We start from the raw sequence: 19,152 nt of genomic DNA on the forward strand, positions 1-19,152 counted from the left end.
CTTCAAGTGTCTGAAGGGGCTGGCGGACGACGACGACGACGCGGCGGCGGCGGGACTGTAAATCACCCAGACAGAATCGGGCCTGCTCCGGCGAGCCTCGGCAATCAGAAAATGCACTCCGTTTGAGAAATATCCGCTAGCCTTTTACAAGAAAGGCCTTGGACACAACACAAAAACCTCACCTTGACTGCGACTGTGTTGACCGGTCCAACGGAACTCTTCTTGTATCAAGTATTGCGTTTAAGACTACAGTTGCGCTGATAACAGTGGCAAAAACGCCCATAGCGACAGCAGAGTTAGCAACAATAGCAAAAGACGGCTACTGCAAATGTGGCAGTCGTGGGAACAGCAATACAGCCAGTGACAATAGTGACAGCTCCGATAAGAATAGCAATCGAGCCACTGCCGATAGCGGCCATTGCAGCGCAATCGCCGATAGCGCCAGAAGCTAAGGCAGCCATTTTTACAAAAACTACAACAAAGCAGAAAGAAACAACAATGAACTGACGTGAAATTAAGTTTGCAGACATCGCAATGTGAGAAGATACTTAGTTTGTTTTTTTCCTGTTGTTTTCATCAACTTTGAAACTGATAATCGATGAACAATCCACAAGATGCACAACGTTACTGAAAACGGGTCAGCTGACTTCTTGTGTACGCTATGCTAGCAAGCGTGCCTAAAGTTTGAGTACAAGATTTTTTTTTTTTTTTTTTTTTCCAAAAGCCAAACTTGCTAAAATTATATATATATATATATATATATATATATATATATATATATATTTTAAATGGCTGGTGTCTTTGCTCAGAACCTGAGGGTTTTTTTTTTTTTTTTTTTCCGAATGAGGAACGTATAAAACAACATCCGACCGACTCGTATGCGGCATGCGTTTGCGTGGTGGAATGTAGCAGCAAAATGAATTAAGTCTAAAAGGAATGACTTTGATGGATGGAACATGACAAAAGGCACAGGCCCAAATGCACAAACGCGTTAAATTATGCATTCCGAGGTATTTTAAGAGACCCGACGTGCAGTAAATTCAAACCGTCTGAAAAAACTGCACGTCGGCAGATCTTCACATTTGCTCAACTTACGGACAAAACTTGAAAACGGGAATTGCAATCGCGTCGGTTAGCTAGCTACTCGCTGGCTCGCGAGAGAAGACGACATCACGCGCCGATCGGATTCTGGACTGTTGCCCCCATGCCCGAAGTCACAAAATCCTTCAAGTTTGGTCTACATCATTGGGGCACCGTCCGAAGGGCGATAAATTCAAAGCAGCTAGAAGAAAAAAATGAGCGCTTCAGACCTTCACCAGTGCACAAATGTACGCACTCTTTTTCCTGAATCACGAGGGGAAGACGTACAACTTTATTAACTGATAAAAGTTGTCATTTTCAAGGCTAACATGTGCCGACTCCTCATCCAAAGACCCCCAAACTCAAACTATGGCTAACCAGCTGTAGTCTAGTCAGTGCTCTTGCGACATTGCCACTTTGTGTACATTTCAAGACGTTTTGGGGGGATTTAGGCGGGGCGTGGCGCACGCCTGAGTCCATCTGCTACACGTCAACGTGCCGAGCGCAAAAGCGCCGCACGCGGACGTGACTTTGCGCGGACCTTCAGAGCGGTCTGACACTTCCTGGTGTTGCCGCTAAACAACAGATGGGCATGAATATGCCCACTGACAGCTAAACGCTTAGCGCGATGACGTTTTGCATCAATGAAACACGTCGGAGAGCGAAAAAAAAAAAAAATTGCACGGGCTTTAAAATACGTAAAAGTTGAAATCAAATAAAAATACATGAAATGCAAACAAATGAATGTAACAGTGACCCTAACGAGGGCCGTGAGATCAAATGAAATCGCTCCCCATCTCGCCATTGCTGCGAAAAACTTGCAGACGGGTACACCGTATTGCACGCTTTCCGATCACGATGCAGTTTTTGCTGGCATGGCGGCTGCAAAGGTCTCCGAAGATGTCTCCAATCAGCTCCGCCGGCGTGACCTCATCTCCTCTCAGCCTCGCCGTTTACATCGCATGAAAAATAGATCGGCGCGACGCAATCGTTGCGACGACGCCATCTGTCGTGCGTTGCAAAACGTGGCGTCGGGAGGAAAAGAAAAGAACTCATCTTTAGAGGCCGCAAGGCGATCTCGTCTGGAAGCCCGGCGTTCTGCAGTACTTCCGCTTTTCAGTGCTATTCCTTGTTTTCACTGTATCTCATATTTTTGCTTTTCATCACGTAAAGCGCATTGACTCACGTCGTGTATGAAATGCGCTCTACAACTAAATTTGCTCACTTGAAGTCCTGCCATTATAAAACATAGATTATACACATACAGGAATCATTTTAAGGAATATTTGCCAAATGCGACAAGTGGAATAAGAAGCTAACAATAGCATCCATCCATTTTCTTAGCCGCTTATCCTCACGAGGGTCGCTGGAGCCAATCCCAGCTGTCATTGGGCAGGAGGCAGGCGGGGTACACCCTGAACCGGTCGACAGCCAATCGCAGACCAAATCGAGACAAAGAGCTGCGCTCGGAACCGGAGTGCCCGGAGAAAACCCACGCAGGCACGGGGAGAACATGCAAACTCCACACAGGCGGGACTGGGATCGAACCCTGGGCCTCACAACTGCGAGGCCGACGCTTCACAGCTGAGCCAACGATCCGCCGCTAGCAATAGCAGTCAAACGAAAATAAAGTCAAACTGCTCTTGCTCTGGAGACAAGAGAACCCGCGCCTCGTCCGTAATGGGGGGGGGGGGGGGGCAGGAGAACCATTTGTTGTGTGTGGCGGTACTGTAAAAATGAGCCCTTGTAATTGCATAACATTTATTTCATTATATTGCTGTGACTAAGCTGCTGATGAATGACGGGCTAGCGCGCTGGCCTCACAGTTGTGAGGACCCGTGTTCAAATCCCGGCCCCGCCTGTGCGGAGTTTGCGCGTTCTCCCCGTGCCTGCGTGGGTTTTTTTTTCTGCGGGTGGGCGCTCAGATTTCCTCCCACGTCCCCAAAACGTGCATTCGCCGGAGACTCTAAATTGTGAGCGCGATCTGTTGTTTGTCTCGATGTTCTGGGAGTAACCCGCCTCCTGCCCGAAGACGGGCTCCGGCACTCCCGCCACCCTTGTGAGCATAAGCGGCTCAGATAAGGCCTGGATGATTCATTTCAAGTTGGACGGCTCTCCCTCTTTGCCATCACTCATTGTGTGGCCTCTGACCAGAAGACCGAAAAAGACGGCGGCGTGTCAAGATTCCCGCGGCGTTCGACGCTCTTGGAAGAAAACTTGGGAGAAGCTTCCTCATCCTGTCTTTTGTACCGACCGCACGTTTGGCATCACAGGAAGTGAGCGACGAGCAAAAAAGGAGGCGAGGAGGCAGAGAAAAGGTTAAGTGCGCACAAAGAAAGGCGTGACCAAGGAAGAGCAGCAAAAAAAAAAAAAAAAAAACAAAAATCATAAAATGCCCGGCGAGCAGACGACGACCGGGATAAGTTGTGGCAAGCTGCTTTTTCGCGATCGGCTCACCGCTCGCCTGCCTCGCTTCTCGCACGCCCACTCGGTCTACCCGCAAAACCGCTCAAGTGGGTGGAGTCACAATGACCGCCGGACATCTTCATGACAACAGTGCCCAAATATTATATTTCCGTTTATCTACTCAACTGCGGACATGTTGAAGCGGCTGAAAGCCGTCATTCGCGAACAGCAAGTTAAAAAAAAAAAATGGCATGTTTTCCCAGCAAGCAATCATCTTTAGGTAAAAATTATTTGTAAACAAAAAACTCTTGTGCAAGACTAACAGACGCACCGTGTGCACTTTTTGAGGACATGCAAAGTTCCGCAAATTTACGAGGTTTCGTCCTTCCAGTTTTTCTGTGCACTCTGGGGGCAACGTGGAAGTACATTCAGTTTTTACGAGCTGCGCGAGACGGTAAAAGTGCTTTCTAGGTAGGTGTAATTACACCTTAATTACACCTTAATGATTCCTTCTCGTTGCTTTTTTTTTTTAAGTCATCCTTTTCAACTATGAGGTTAGATAAAATAGAGGAATTGTATCCCTTTATGCTGGAACAGGTTTTCTGAGTAACAGTGGTGGGTTTTTTCGGGGGGGGGGGGGTATTGTGGTTTGTTTGTATTATGGTGGAAACATATTTAAAAATGTAACCAGACAGAACGAGATTTTGAAGGAGAATGACTTCATACTTCCAAATGTGTTTTGTTCCAATGCTACAACACGGTCTACGTCGGGTGTCTAACGGTAGCCGCCGATGTACCGGAGGCTAAGTCGCGGACACGTTTCCTTAGCATGTTTGTCAGTCAGCTGCGTTTCCGTCACATGAATAAGTAACCCATCCCATCCCTCCCTCCGCCTCACTTCATTGTTTTTCAGCATTACACGCCGATAAATACTTCATGTTCCTATCGCAGACGTCACACGCAAAAAGCTCTGAAACAACCAGAACAGCCTCCGGAGTCCAACGGAACTCGACCGAGATCACGTGGAGGCATTCAAAATGTTGACTTGGAAAAAAAAAAAAAAGCCGCAAGGTAGCCAAAGTCTTCGGGAATGTGGGGGGGAGAAACAACAACAATTATTTCAAATGCCGCAATGTAGAAGGCCACGGACTGGTGCGGATGCAGAACCTCCGTCAGGGTGAAACTTTTGAGAAAAGTAAACAAAAACATAATACAGAACCGTCTTTGTCCAAAGATTCTTGCCTTTGCAAGCTACTTGTCGGTTATTATTATTTTGCCATTATAACTATAGCTTGCATTGATGTCAATGTTGAGTCACATAAAAGTAGAAGATACTATTTGTCCTACTGAACTAGTTTCTGTCCAAATGTCTGCTACGGAAAAAGTAGATCGTGAGAAACCGACCGTTTGCTGGTTTTGAACCTTTTCACAGCACCGTTGACGTTTTTAATCCGAAAATTTTGCGCTACGACTTTCGATTGCGTGACAGTCAGAGCATGCGAGCCAGTCCGATGCTAGTTCAGTCGTATGCTACACGTGAGCGCTAGAGGACTTTTTTTTTTTTTTTTTTTTTTTTTGGGACTGGTGACGAAGATTGCGCGACAGAAACCGAAGCCCTCGGTTGCATTGATCGGGCAGCGGCGACTCTTCTCCTTGTGGGCGGCTCACGTGATCCGCAATGGCGGTGGAACGTCGCCTTAAAAGCAAGTCTTGAAAATGAGTGGGTGACGCGCAGCTTCTCTAGCCCTTGACTTCTGTTGCTAGTTGGAATTTGCCTCTACTGCACTCTTGTAAAAATTGAAGGGCGCTACTTTTGTCAAGTGCGGAACTGGGGTGGGGCACAAGCCCCGATTTTTCAACTTTGCGCCGCCGAGACCGCGTTGCTCATTCCGAATTGAACGTTGTGCGTTGCCGTGACGACCCTCCACTCACTCACTCACTCACTCACTCACGCACGCACGAATCGCCGTGATTGGCCGTCGTCCTCTTTCGGCTGAGGAAGCGCACCACGGTCAAACGCAACTTTTTCTTTTCACCCGAAAATGAAAAATGCTCAAAAATGAGACGCTTCAGGCAGATTGAGACACACGCGTCACCTTTGCTTATTAAACCGTCAATAATTCATTCTCTTTTGCTTTGAGTGTCGCTGGTCGCTACAAAGGTCGCCAAAGATCTCTCCAATCAGCTCCGCCGGCGTGACCTCAGACAGTTTTTTTTTTTTTTTTGTCTCTCTGGATTGCAGATTTTCACCCATCGCGTCTGGAATGTACCCCCAGCGGGAAAAACAGCTTCCCTCTATCGATGCCGTTAAAATTCCAAACATAAAAATGCCTCCTTGGAATTTGTATGTTAAATGAAGGACACACGTTTGTGTTTTTCTGTTTGTTTGGAGCGGTTACATAAAAGCCTGAACTAGCGGTTCGACGCCACGCTATTGAGAGCGCCACGAAAGACGGGCGGCCTTGGCACATCGTGACTCGCTCGGCGACGATTGCGCAGGCCCTCACGCGTCGCCGCATGAGACTTGATGACTGCGGATTGAACGTGAAAACCGCACAGAGAAAAAAAACAACAAAAACCGGTTGTGGATCGTATCGCGTCTGCCTCGATCACACACGACGCAACATTTATTACGAAATCGGCACATTTTCCGATCGCTGGGCTTTTTCTCGTCAAATCAAACGCCGTTGAGGAAGCGGGACCGAAAATGTGCCGGCGATCAGTGCAACCAGATCGTTCTGTTCCCACGGCAACAACAATAACAAAGCTTTGAAAATGAAACGAAAATGGGAAAAGTTTTGGTCTGGTGTTGTCACCGGTTGCCGTGGAGAGGTCGTTCTGGACTGTCTGTTCAAGAAGAGATTGAGCTATGCTCACGTACTGTTAATACGATACGACTCGTGAGCAGCCAACATAGATTAATGTGGCTAGCCGATGCTAGCACTAACGTTTGCATGTAAACATGGCGCTGTTCTGCCCAACCCGGCACTAAAGTTTCGCTAAACGTTGGCAGTCGCAGTCCGATCGGTCGACGATAGCGTTTGCTGTCGGCGAATCGTGCTCGATTTGTCACAACACCTGGGAAAACATGCTGGGCTTTTCATTTCGGTGCCGTAGGGCCAAATGGTAGCTTGTGGATTAGGTCACGCTGCAGGAAGTTCTGTCGGGCCCCATCGGGGAAATCGACCACGGTAGCAAATTGGAGTTAGAATCCTGTTCTCCGATGGAGGCGTTAGCAATGTTTCACAACGTCTGCTTTCCTGATTAAACCGATTGTAAAATAACACGAGGAATGTTTCTACTCGTAAATCGGCCATAATGGAACTCCGTTCACTGGCGTTCATGCGTGACCTTCGCGTTTCACCGTCTGCAATGCGGTGGGTGATCACCTTTCTCCCTCCATTCAGAACACTTCTCCAATGAAGTCGACGCTATCGACTGGATCTCTCGCGTCGTCGGACGTGCTGACCGCTGTAGCGCTGCTGCCGCTGTTGTTGTCTCGTTTAAGGAGAGTTGGGGCAAGTAATAACTCGTCAATATTTGGTGCAGATCTATATATCATCCGGATCCAGGAGTTCATCATTCAGCTCAGTTGCTATTGCGCTCGCTACCATTTTCTGACATTGTTAAAAGTATTAATGTCGGATTGGTAATTGGTTTATAAGTGTGAATGAACCCCGTGCACCGTACAGTTGCATCTCATTTTTAAAGCGAGTCCCAAGCATAATAATCCCAAAATATGTTTTCTCGTTTCCGTCACGTGGTCAGCCAAACAAAAAAACTGGTTTCCACGCAACTTTTGCGGAGCTTTTGGACGTGAGCCGAGGAAGAAGCCTGAACATTTCGGTGCAGGCGCATCCATTTGTTTGGACCTTTGTTAGCATTGTGCGAAAAGGAGTTTTCGAGACATTGTCAGTAAACATCTCAGTAAAGAAAAAAGTGCTTCGATCGAAATGACAAAATTTTGGCATGTACAGCGAGTGGATATTTGTGCTCTCTCATTCAAGGAAGTGACAACGGTTAGCGCTCCTTCCAAAACAGCTACAGACAAACTTCGGTTAGCTCCGGAACGCGACTCACCGCTCTGTGGGGCGTTGAGTGCCCTGCGAACTTGTCGCTCCACAATCTTAGCAAAAGACGCGGCCTCCATATTTGTGCCGCCAAAGGCTTAAAGCGGGATTTTAGCTCAGCGTATCCTGTCCGGCATTTCGCAGCTTTCACGGCGCCGAGGACGGGCGGGCGCCACCTTTTAAGCCGCTCTCGCACAAACCTGGAAGCTGTCAGACGCTTGTAAAGCCGTCACCGGCGCCGCAAACTCCCGACGTGTCCCGGAGATAACGCCGACACCTTCTCGGCGTCGAGTCGCGTGCTCGAGGAAACCTGCTTGCTCGGATGGTGGAAAGTGTCTGCACGTATCCCGACTCGGTGCTGGCGTCAACGTCGGAAACTTGAGGTGCTTTGAACTTTTGGAATCGTCAGTGAAAATGCTATGCTAAATGCTAAAATGCCCGTTTGTCGTTAACACCCAAAACATAAATATGAGTCCCCCTTGTCCACTTCACGATCTTTTCCACTAAACACTAGCTGAAAAAAATCTAGCATTTGGTGGAAAAGCGTTCGTCATGAAAGGGCCTCCATCTTTGGAGGGGCGGCCCGTGCTTCAGTGAACATCAAAGTTAGCTAACCCTCGTGACCCTCGTGAGGATAAGCGGTCAAGAAAATGAATGGATGAAAGTTTGCAATGCGCCCAATGTCTTTTTTTTTTTTTTTTATATATAAACACTCTTTGGCACTGGTGTCAAACTCAAGGCCCAGGGGCCACATCTGTTCCTCCACATGATTTTAGTGGCCCGCGAACTCAAATCTAGAGAGTCAATTTCTTGTAATTATTCTTGTAAAAATCTGTACAAAAATTTCCAATTGTCATCCATCATAAATGATAAAGCATTTTTGTGTTACCAAACATGAATAGTTGAAAAACACGTTACCCCCCTGATTTTTTATTTTTTTTAATTCCAAAATTAGCTCATATATTGATGATGTAAATACGATGAGGTGATTAAATATTGTTTCACAGTCATAACGGCCCTCCGAGGGAAACCAGAACCGCAATGTGGCCCGTGAGAAAAATGAGTTTGACACCCCTGATCCACGGAATATGATTTTTGCCAGTATTGAATACCATTTTCGACGAATCAAAATGCCCAAAACAATTTTGTATCAAAGGAAGCGAGTGAATGTGTTTTTTTTTTTTTTACACAAGGGCAATTTTGCCTCTTAAACACGTCGAGTTTATAACTTGTTGTCAACAAAGACAAGTTTGAGTCCTCGGTGAACCAAATGTGCATTTCAAGACTCTTTTGAGTTTTTAATCGCGCTGACGGAGACGTTTCCTTAAGCACCGAAAAAAAAAAAAAACCTCTCACTTGAAGTCCATTGGACATAACATTCAGGTTTTTGTAAACCGCTGAGAGACTTGTCAAAAAGCAGACTTCGAGGTGAAATGTACAATTACGAGCGATGGATGAAATGCCTTGGGGGATCAATAAAATGGCAGCTGTGGGACTAAACCCCCAAAACGTCAATTTCAGTCACACAAAACCAAAAACCATCCATCCATCTTCTGAGCCACTGATCCTCACAAGGGTCGCAGCCTTCAGGAGAGCTGGAGCCCGACCCGGCGAACTTCAGCCGAAAGGCAGACTCCACCCTGAACCGGTCAGTGGCAGGGCCAATCGGGTATCGATCTCACGCTAGCTGCAACGAAGTCAGGCATGTGTAGCGCTACACCGTCAGTGACTGTTTCTCTGGGGGGGGGGGGAAGACTCAAGGCGCACGAGACTGAGCGAGAGCAGCGGCAGCACAAGACTGCCTGCTGCACTGCAGCAGAAATCTTCACCGGCACACCAAAAACCTCCCGCGCTCGTCGGCGCCGAGTCGCACGATCCCTAACGGCAGCTTGGCGGTATGAGAATACTCGAGCCGGCTTTAAAGGACACAGCAACACGTCCGACTTCAAGACAAAGTGCAAAGCGCCGCCGCCAACACATTCCACGAGCAGGCCGACGCAGAGATGCTCTAAAAAATGCAAAGGCAGTGACATGCAAAAAAAAAAAAAGAAAGAAAAAAAAAAAAGCACTTTTGAAAAATGCTCATTTGCAACATAAAAATTGAAATAAAATAAATACAAATTTTCATTTTTTTTAAAACTCCACCAAAAATAAAAGCACTCGGGATTTCCTGGAAAAACAACATTCCGAACGCTATAATATCGTGGGACTATCCCACTAAAGCTTACACTTACATCTTATTGGGTATCTTAAAGGGCCAGTGGCATGAAATGCGAGATTTTTAGTAGGTTATTAATGGAAAAAAAAAAAAAAAGGCTCATCTTCGCCGCCAAGGTGGCTTATCACGGGGCCGAGCCGGGCCGCTTTACGGTGTTGTCATCGCACGCGGCTGAGTGCGCCATTGGCGCCAGGGTTGTTCAAAGCCGCCGCCGTCGTCCGCTGTGAACAACAGCGCCGACGGCAGGAGCGGTAAACAATTGTTTATGGCGCACTTAGCCGCGAGCGACGACAGCGCCGTAAAGCGGCCCGGTTCGGCGCCGCGATGAGCCACCTCGGTGCCACCGCGGCCGAAGCCGTGATTGGCTCGTCGCACCCGGGACGCGGCGTTGTTATCGCTCGCGGCTGAGTACGCTACACACTGTCATAATGTCGGGGAGTCTGTTGTTAGCTAGAAGTGATCCGCGTATCGTCTAAATATGGCTCGAAACGATAGGATAATATTACCCCGGAGACTTGACTCCATTGTGAGACGTTCTCTTCTCCGAAAAGAGCTTCCGTGTCTAAAGGGGCGTGTCCGACAGCGTCCTTTGAACGTCCGGGGTGACGTCACGGACAGTAAATGCAGCCAATATGGCTGCCGCTCGGGTGTCGAACGAGACTTCCGCAACTTTGCGCATTGATGACGTGCTCTCCGCTCATGAGCATTTTTTCGTGTAGACATTGAAGTGAATAATGCCATATGTAATTTTCATTTCACTATCTATTTTAAAATGTTGATAGGGATGACACTTGACCTTGAAGGTTACATTTTTAATTATTGTTAAGAAGTCGACGAAGATACACAAAAAGAAAAGGACTGCAGATCGCTTCGGCCACCTCAATAAATATTAGCAGCACCAGAGAAAAAACAAACGTGAGCAGTTAATCATGACTTTGAAAGTCCATCAAATAATCATAGCGGTAAACGAAAAATACGTGAATTTGGTCACGGGACAATTCAGATGAGCGTCGGACAATCTGACAAACAAAAATTTCTTTCCATTTTCTTTCTTCAAGACAGAAACGGACTGAGATGATTTCAGGCTGTCGTCAAGCCCTTGACGCACGACGGGCTCAGTCCACTGGCGGCGCTGAAGTGGAGCGAGGGGCCGCGCCCTCCAAATTGTAGCGCATTTCGAGGAAAAACGGGGGAGGGGGGATTAACCAACAGCGGACTGCGTAATCCGCGGGGAAAGATGACGAGCTCAGCCGCCGATACCTTTGACGTCGCCAATGGCAAATACTCCCGACAAGCTGAGCAAACGTCGTGGACCAGAACTGGGACCTTCTCCAAAACAGCCGCAGGCGAAACGCCAGCCGGAAAAGGGCGCCGGGCCGCGCCGTGTCGAGCTTTTTCCTCCCCACCTCTCGCGTTCTGGCCCGGCGTAATAAATGAGCTGCAGGCCGGCGGTGACTCGTGAAATCAAATCACCAATCAATCATAATCAAATCAATGAGATGTACTCCGGGCGCAGGCCCGCCGGACCTCGCCGTGTTTTTCCGCTCTCAACGGCGAGCATCTTGGATACTTTCAACGGAATGAACCATTCAGAGAAGCCTGTTACAGGAAATGATCATTTATTGGAAATAAATAAATGCCGCTAAGGCAACAAGATTTCGTATTCCCTTGGACTCAATTTTTGGGCTTGTTTGTATGATAGCGGGGAAAAAAAAATCTCAAATTCCATTTTTTTGAATGCATCAATATATAACTGAGAAAAGGATTTCATTGGCCAAATAATCAATTATTCACGGATATATTAAAAAGGCCTTGAAAGTCACTGACGCTGGCTCAAGTTGACCGTTAGCGGCGTTTTACACGCTGCACACTCGCTTTGAATTTCAGGTCCCTAAATTTCGTGCTTGTTGGCGTTTCTCTCCCTGAGCCGCCTAATCTTGATCTTTTTCTCAAAAATTGTGCTGATGTCAAAGCGCCGCAATGCCGCCGTCGGATCTCTAAAGGCCTCTTTGTGATCGCGCGCCGACAATGTCCGCATCGCGTCACGCGACCTACGCGTGGCGCCGCACAGCTCGTCAAAAAAAGTTGCCGATTGGTCCGTTTTAGTCACGTGCTGTGACATCATAGTCACCGTCCCTCCCTTCATATCGCCTACGCCATCACCTTCTCCGTCCATTTCGCAGCATACCGAAACGTATCATCTGGTCATTTAGGTTCCATTTGTTCAGTCAAACACTCGTTGTTGTTTCTTGCTAAGTAAAAATGGCCACCGGAAATAAGCGGTGAGGAAACTTCAACCTGTTGCGTTTCAGCCAATACCAGCCGTAGTGCCACCTCTGACCGGGAGAAGAACTGCAGCACATTTTCCAGACTGCGCTGGAGCATAAAAAGGCAAACTACGTGCCGGATAGCCGCCGTGACGCCAGCGCGGTCGTCGCCCGTGTGAATACAAAGCGACCTCAAGTCATTCCGGTGGCTCACAGACCTCCCGACTGTCACAGATCCTCTTCCAGAACTTCCCCGTCAAAAAAACACAGTTGACGAATATATTCGTCAGTGGCAGCGAACAGTTCAGTTCCAATTGGCGAACATAAACGTCTATGGCAGTGAACGAGTGAAGAGGTCCGGGGCCTGGAGTCGGCCTGATTGGCTGCTCGCCACGCGGTTAGTTCAGCGTTGTAACTTTGTAACGATACGTCCGCTGCATGTGCCACGTACCCGTACGCGGATCCGCGCGCTCGCTAACAAGTGGACTCCAGCCAGCGGCTGCATGATGCAGTACCGCGTGACTCCGCAAGGGAAAATAATTGTGTTACAAGCTTTTTAGTAAAAACCATTGATAAATGATATTGGGACTCCACTGACACCTCGGAGACATTTGAAATTATGAAAAAAAAAAAAAAAATGCAGAATATGTCTCCTATAAAGATTCCCGCGTTCCTCTCACATCAGCATTAGCATACGTTACCAAGGTGATAGGGTGTGTGTAAAAAAAAAAAACTATCTACAAACGATCTCGGTAACACAAGGAGAGGCCATTTTTTTTTTTTATGACTAACCCGCGCATTTCATCCACAAGATAAACTGGACATGCTTTAGCGTAGCGCTAACGAAGCCGCTAAGCCTTCGTACACGACAATGCGAGTCACGTTCTTCGAGCCAATTGGGCAGAAATCCCTCCAAGCGGCTCCCTTTTTCCGAGGCGGCCGTTCAGTCTTTGCGTCGCCGCGATGTATCGTTGCCTGTTACAAAACCCACAAGTTGACTTTGGACGGCAGCCAGACGTGTGATAATACTGAAGGGAAAAAAAGGAAGAGCATTAGAATAGAAACGCTCACCGAGAGAGGAGCGCTGCGAGGAAATGTTGCAGCGCGTCAAACGAGCAACTGGCCATGTTGCGAGACGGCCGTGAACGAAAACTGAAAGTCGACCCGCGGCGGAACGTTCGAAACCCGGGGCCAGAACCGAGCCGCCGCGTCAATTTATGAAACATATGATTCTTGAGATCACGTCATATTGAGTAAATGAGAATTGTCGTGGGTTGAGGTGTTTCCTGTGAGGGGCGTGGCCAGGCCACTGCTCTGGGCGGGGCCACCTCTGACACCTGTCACAGCTGTGTTGCATTCAGGACTCTAATTGACCAAAGTACTTAAGCGGTAAATATGTCATCGCGTCCGCTTCACCGCATCCTGGGTTACTCAGCGACCGTGCGTAAGTTGCATGTTTGAGTGGAGAGCAACCCTTTGTCACAGCGGGCCTGTGCCGCCATAGTCAAGTCCCGTTTTTGTTCATGTTTCCAAATTTTGCCTCGTAGCCATCGGACCTCGTTTCATGTTTTTTGAACCAAACGTTTTTGCGCCTCTGCTTTCTTAGACTCCTTAAACTGTGTAGAATAAAAACATTATGCCTTTGCCTGGGAGTCCTGCATTTGTCTCCTGACAGCTAATAAACATATTGTTGTGTTCTTTTGGGTTTGACACGCCCGAGGAAAGCCAACTGAGGTGATTGGGTGCAAAGTTCTCTTTTCTCCTGTAACTACATCAGATAAGTTTTTTTTTTTTTTTTTTTTTTTTATGAAATGAAGTGAATATGGAGGGGCCCTTGCTCATGGACTTGTTCGTGTTTCCCAGTTTTGACTCGTAGCCATCGGACCTCGTTTCATGTTTTTTTAACCAAACGTTTTTGCGCCTCTGCTTTCTTAGACTCCTTAAACTGTGTAGAATAAAAACATTATGCCTTTGCCTGGGAGTCCTGCATTTGTCTCCTGACAGCTAATAAACATATTGTTGTGTTCTTTTGGGTTTGACACGCCCGAGGAAAGCCAACTGAGGTGATTGGGTGCAAAGTTCTCTTTTCTCCTGTAACTACATCAGATAAGTTTTTTTTTTTTTTTTTTTTTTTTATGAAATGAAGTGAATATGGAGGGGCCCTTGCTCATGGACTTGTTCGTGTTTCCCAGTTTTGACTCGTAGCCATCGGACCTCGTTCGGTGTTTTTGGACCTAGCGTTTTTGTGCCTCTGCCTTCTTAGACTGCTTAAACTGTTTACGACCTATGTTGGGAATAAAATCACTCTGAACATTGTGCCTTTCCCTGGGAATCCTGCATTTGGGTCCGCCCCCCTGCCGCTGGCTCATGACAGATAATAAAGATATTTTTGTGAGCAAAGCCCTCCTTTACAGTGACTTGAACAATTATTGGACAAACTATGATCCCTGACTTGTGATTTCAAAGCAAGTTATTCAACTTGTCGTGTGAATATGATAATATGACGAGGATCTTGAACATTTTTATGGGAACCATCTACGTATTTAGGCTTTGACACGCCCGAGGAAAGCCAATTGAGGTGATTGCGTGCAAAGTTCTCTTTTCTCCTGTAACTACATCAGATAAGTGGGTTTTTTTGTTTTTGTTTGTTTGTTTGTTTTTTTATGAAATGAAGTGAATACGGAGGGGCCCTTGCTCACGGACTTGTTCATGTTTGTTTATTCTCGCGGCCTGCCATGCTGCTCGGAGGCGGGTATTTTTAGCCAACCCTGCCATCCTCTCTTAATAGTTGCGTTTGCGTGTTTAGCGCCGCTCCTTTCTCTTTGCGTTGCTACCGCTTTTTACGCGTGCGCCCTACATTATGCAGCCAAGATTTTTAAACACATCAGCGGGAGAACTTTGATTTTGGGTGAAAGCTACGCTGAAAAGATGACAACATATCCGTGTGAGATTCGGAATAGGGATACGGGATTGTGCGAATCCGGCAGGTTTGCCATTTTGGTCGACTCACTTTTGGAGTTTGATTGTTAGTCTCGTCTGCCATTTTCAAAAACGTGACTGGGTGATACTTCGAAGTGATAAATTGGTGCTAATTGTAATAATGTTTTCCCGAACGAGAAGCTCATTTGGACACGTTTTTATTAGCTTCCAAAAACTCGACATGTCCGGGGAAAAGTGATGAAATCTATCAAATGTCTCTAAAATTGCTCTGTCCTCTTTCATCTGGTAGCAACGAATGTAAGATAAAGGACAGATTGTTAGCAAAATACCCGCCGCGTAATTCATGGGTTCAAAGAAGAGGGCATTGCAGTACACATGCATGGAACTCCGGTGCAAGTGAGTCACGTGGTACACACGCCTGACTTCGGTGCGGTTCCCGCTCAGTGGTGGTGTTGACATCTGCCCTGCGACTGACTGGTGACCAGTTCAGGGTGCCTGAAGCTAGCCAGGATAGGCTCCTGCTCTCCTGTTACCCTTGTGAGGATGAGTGGTTTTGGCTGACTGGATGGATGGATGGATGGATGAATTCCAGTGCTCCTTAAGACACGATGCGCATTTGGTTCGCAGAATTATCATGAATAAAAAAAACGACAAAAATTGCAAATACATTAGTCCTGAGCCCCATCAGCTTCCTTTGCTAATCATCCAAAACGACAGCCTTTATGTTTCGGCGAGTGGCCATTAAGCGTCGATCCCACAGGGCGGTTCAGGACACGAGCTCATCTTGCGACGTTTAGCACGTTCCTTGACCTCGTTAGATCACGTCGCCGTTAAAGTGACATTTATAAAGTTTCATGACGACGTCGGGATGGGGAAGAGGGGCGGGGTGACCTACTCCAGCTCGATTCCTTCCACTCAGCTGGCTCATTACTTAATGGACTTAATAACGTACAAATTACCCGCTCGGGCTGTCGAGACCCAAACGACACACGGCCGAAGGGCCGCTTCCTCATTTCTGGTAAGACGTTAAGAGTAGACCGACCCCACCATTTTCTTTCTGGGGCAGAACAAATCGTTTCAGTCTCGCTCAGACGCTCCCAAAAGGGGGAAAATCCTGAATCAAGAGAACAAATATCGGAGAAGAAGAATCTTTCTGGGTTTCTTTGTCCAATTTATCAGGAGCAGACTACCTCCTGGTTGATTCCTAATGGCAGGACGGTGGCTCAGCCTTTTAAATCAAAGGCCTCACAGTTCTAAGGAACCGGGCTCAATCCCGGCCCCGCCTACGTGGCGTTTGCATGTCCCACCCTGTGCCTGCGTGGGTTTTCTACGGGCACTCCGGTTTTCTCCCACACCCCCAAAAACATGCGACATTAATTGGACAGTCTAAATTGCCCCATCGGTGAGATTGTGAGTGCGGCTGTTTGTCTCCACGTGCCCTGCGATTGGCTGGCGACCAGTTCAGGGTGTGCCCCGCCTACTGGCCGTTGACAGCTGGGATAGGCTCCAGCGCTCCCCGCGACCCTTGTGAGGATAAGCGACAAAGAAAATGGACGGATGGATGGATGGACATAAAACGGTGGTGAGGAACTCTTCAAAGAAAATCGGCCTTTTAATCCTTTACAGTTTTTGAGGAATTATATTCTAATAAATGAAGCACCTACTGGAGCTGCCTACTTCCTGATTCTACACCAATCACCTGCCAGAGAGACGAGGTGCACTCACATTCACGCTTACGGCCAATTTGGAGTTACATATTTTTGGGATGTGCGAGGAAACGGGAGTACCCGGAGAAAACACACGCGGGCACGGGGAGAACGTGCAAATTGGACACCGGACAGCCCGGGATTTGAACCTGCAACCTCAGAACTGTGAGGCACATGCGTGAGGCAGTCATCCACCATGGTGCCCAAAAAAAAAATGAACAAAATAAAAACAAATTGAAGGCAGACGTTCATTTTGTCCTTTGTGGAAAGACGTAAAGCAAATAGAAATAAGAAATTAGCAAATTAGCTAACGCTTAATCATAATGAGGAAGCTATTCATATAAAACAACTTTTAGGTGTTCCAAATAACAGAACCATCAAAAAAATAATAATAATCACAACAGTCAAGCTAACAGATCATCGCCAAAGTATAGAGGATGTGTATGTTTTCATTTTGCGCTTGTTTTAAACGTCTTTTTCAACGGAATAAGGGAGGGATGTTTTCAGTTTATTATTGTAGTCATTCCTCAAGAGCGTGCTGACTACAAGTTTTTTGGGGTTTTTTTTTTTTTTTTTTGTGGGGGGGCGGGAGAAGCCCACGTACCACGCGCTGCACGCGTGCCACACCTTGACCACCTCTGTACTGGCGTATCGAGTTGAGAAGCGAATCGACCGACTGGAAACGGAGCTCCAACGGCACTCGATTCTCATCACGTATGCCCGGCTCGACGGACTTGTCAGCTTTGCCTCTGCCGGTACCGGTCGCAGTTACTATAAATACCGACGACGCGGATGCGGATGCGGATGCGGAGGACCGTATCTTGGCCTCTGCAGGCGAGGCCTCGTGAGCAGCCGCCACGTCTCTGTGACAGGAAAAACACGCCGCCTGCTTGGAAGCGCCGTGTGATTTGTTTGACAGCTAAAGTGCTCAACTAGTTATCTTCTAAGGCCGCCGTGACAGTGCCGCGCCACTTCATTCAAGTCCGGCTCGAAATCCCGACGCTACCCGCGTGGCCTCGGCGAGGGTCTCGCGTCGCTTCCCCTTCGGCTCGAGCCCGCAATGTTGGCGTCTTGCCGCGCCGGTCGCTTTTATCGACGTTTGCGCCTTTCGCTTACAACGCGACAACATTTCAAGCAAGCGGTCAGCAATTTCAATGAAAAGGACATTTGGACAGTTTGACAGAACCGTAACCTAAACCTGTTCTGATTCCACGATAGCATCAACGTCCTTGTGGCCACGATGGAAGGCAAAAGTGCAAATCTTAACTGTGCAAAAGCTGACGTGCATCACCTGAAGCTCACACTTTGCTCAGTGAGGTTATTTTTGAAAAGGGCTCTCACGCTTAACACTTAACAGGGGAGTGTAAATGATTGCCGGTCACGAGGCCGCTCCATATGGAAGCGGGTCAATATGCGGCTTCAATGAAGTGTGTGTGTGTGATTACGTAACATCTGTTAGCGGCTGACGAGAAAATGTACGGCCATCCTGCGTAAACTGCGTATTGGCTTGACGCTCTTCATCTTCTTCTTCTTCTTCTTCTGCGGCCCAACGTCTGCCCTTTTGTACAGACTGAACCATCCGAATGTTTCTCTCTGTTTATTATTCATCTTTTAGTCTCAACCTTATGTCTGGAGAGTTACATCTAAAAAAGAATATTTTTCTGACAGTTGCGGATCACAGGCATGTCGCTGACTTCCGGATTGCCGATCTCATCTGTATTTTCTCTGCTCTAAATTTATGCGGGGCTTTTCCATCCATCCAGTTTCTTAGCCACTTATCCTCATGAGGGTGGTCGCCGAAGTCAATTTCAGCTGTCATCGGGCAGGGGGCGGGGTTACACCCTGAACTCCTTGCCAGCCAATCGCAGGGCACACGGTCGCCGGAGTCAATTTCAGCTGTCATCGGGCAGGGGGCGGGGTTACACCCTGAACTCCTTGCCAGCCAATCGCAGGGCACACGGTCGCACTCACAATCACAACTACGGGCAATTTAGAGCATCCAATTTGATGAAATAACGATAACGTATAAAAGGAGATCGTCCCGGTGTCGCGTCTCCCTTGAAACCGGCACAACTCAGAAGACCGCCGATCACCAGACGAAATACGCCCATCAAACGATAACACACGTGTTTCCCAAGTTCTACTTCAGGAAACGAACCGTTACTTCAAAATTGGGCTACAATAAAGTGAAATAGTCCAGCCGAATAAGGTCCATGCGCGGCTCGTTCTGATGTCCGGGCCCACGTTAAGAAACGTCCAAACTTGAGTGAAGAGATGGCCACTTTTCAATTTGTGAGAGAATTGGGCCGACGTCGCTGGAAGTTTGTGGTCTTCAGCAAACGACAGACTTGCTCAATCCTTATTTGGGGAAAGCAAATGCAATGGAAAAAGTGCCCCGACAAGACGGGAACGCTCACGTTGGAGTGACGCGCGGCGAACGATATTTGTGGGCTTTGTGGCACACT

The 19,152-nt window shown here is 47.6% G+C and overlaps 1 protein-coding gene across 3 annotated transcripts in view; it reads right to left on the reverse strand.

The window, feature by feature from the left end:
- The window catches only part of fgf14 (fibroblast growth factor 14), a 159,490-nt gene that overhangs the window by 30,878 nt on the left and 109,460 nt on the right, over positions 1 to 19,152 (reverse strand). The window contains exon 1 of one of the 3 annotated variants that reach the window (XM_061841052.1): positions 183 to 211. The exons of the other annotated variants lie outside the window; for them this stretch is intronic. The gene's annotated coding sequence lies outside the window, so the exon portion shown is untranslated. Of the gene's footprint in view, positions 1 to 182; positions 212 to 19,152 lie in introns of those variants that run through there. 3 annotated transcript variants of the gene reach the window in all.

Source organism: Syngnathoides biaculeatus, chromosome 14 (assembly GCF_019802595.1).
Source record: "Syngnathoides biaculeatus isolate LvHL_M chromosome 14, ASM1980259v1, whole genome shotgun sequence".
Taxonomy (NCBI): Eukaryota; Metazoa; Chordata; class Actinopteri; order Syngnathiformes; family Syngnathidae; genus Syngnathoides; species Syngnathoides biaculeatus.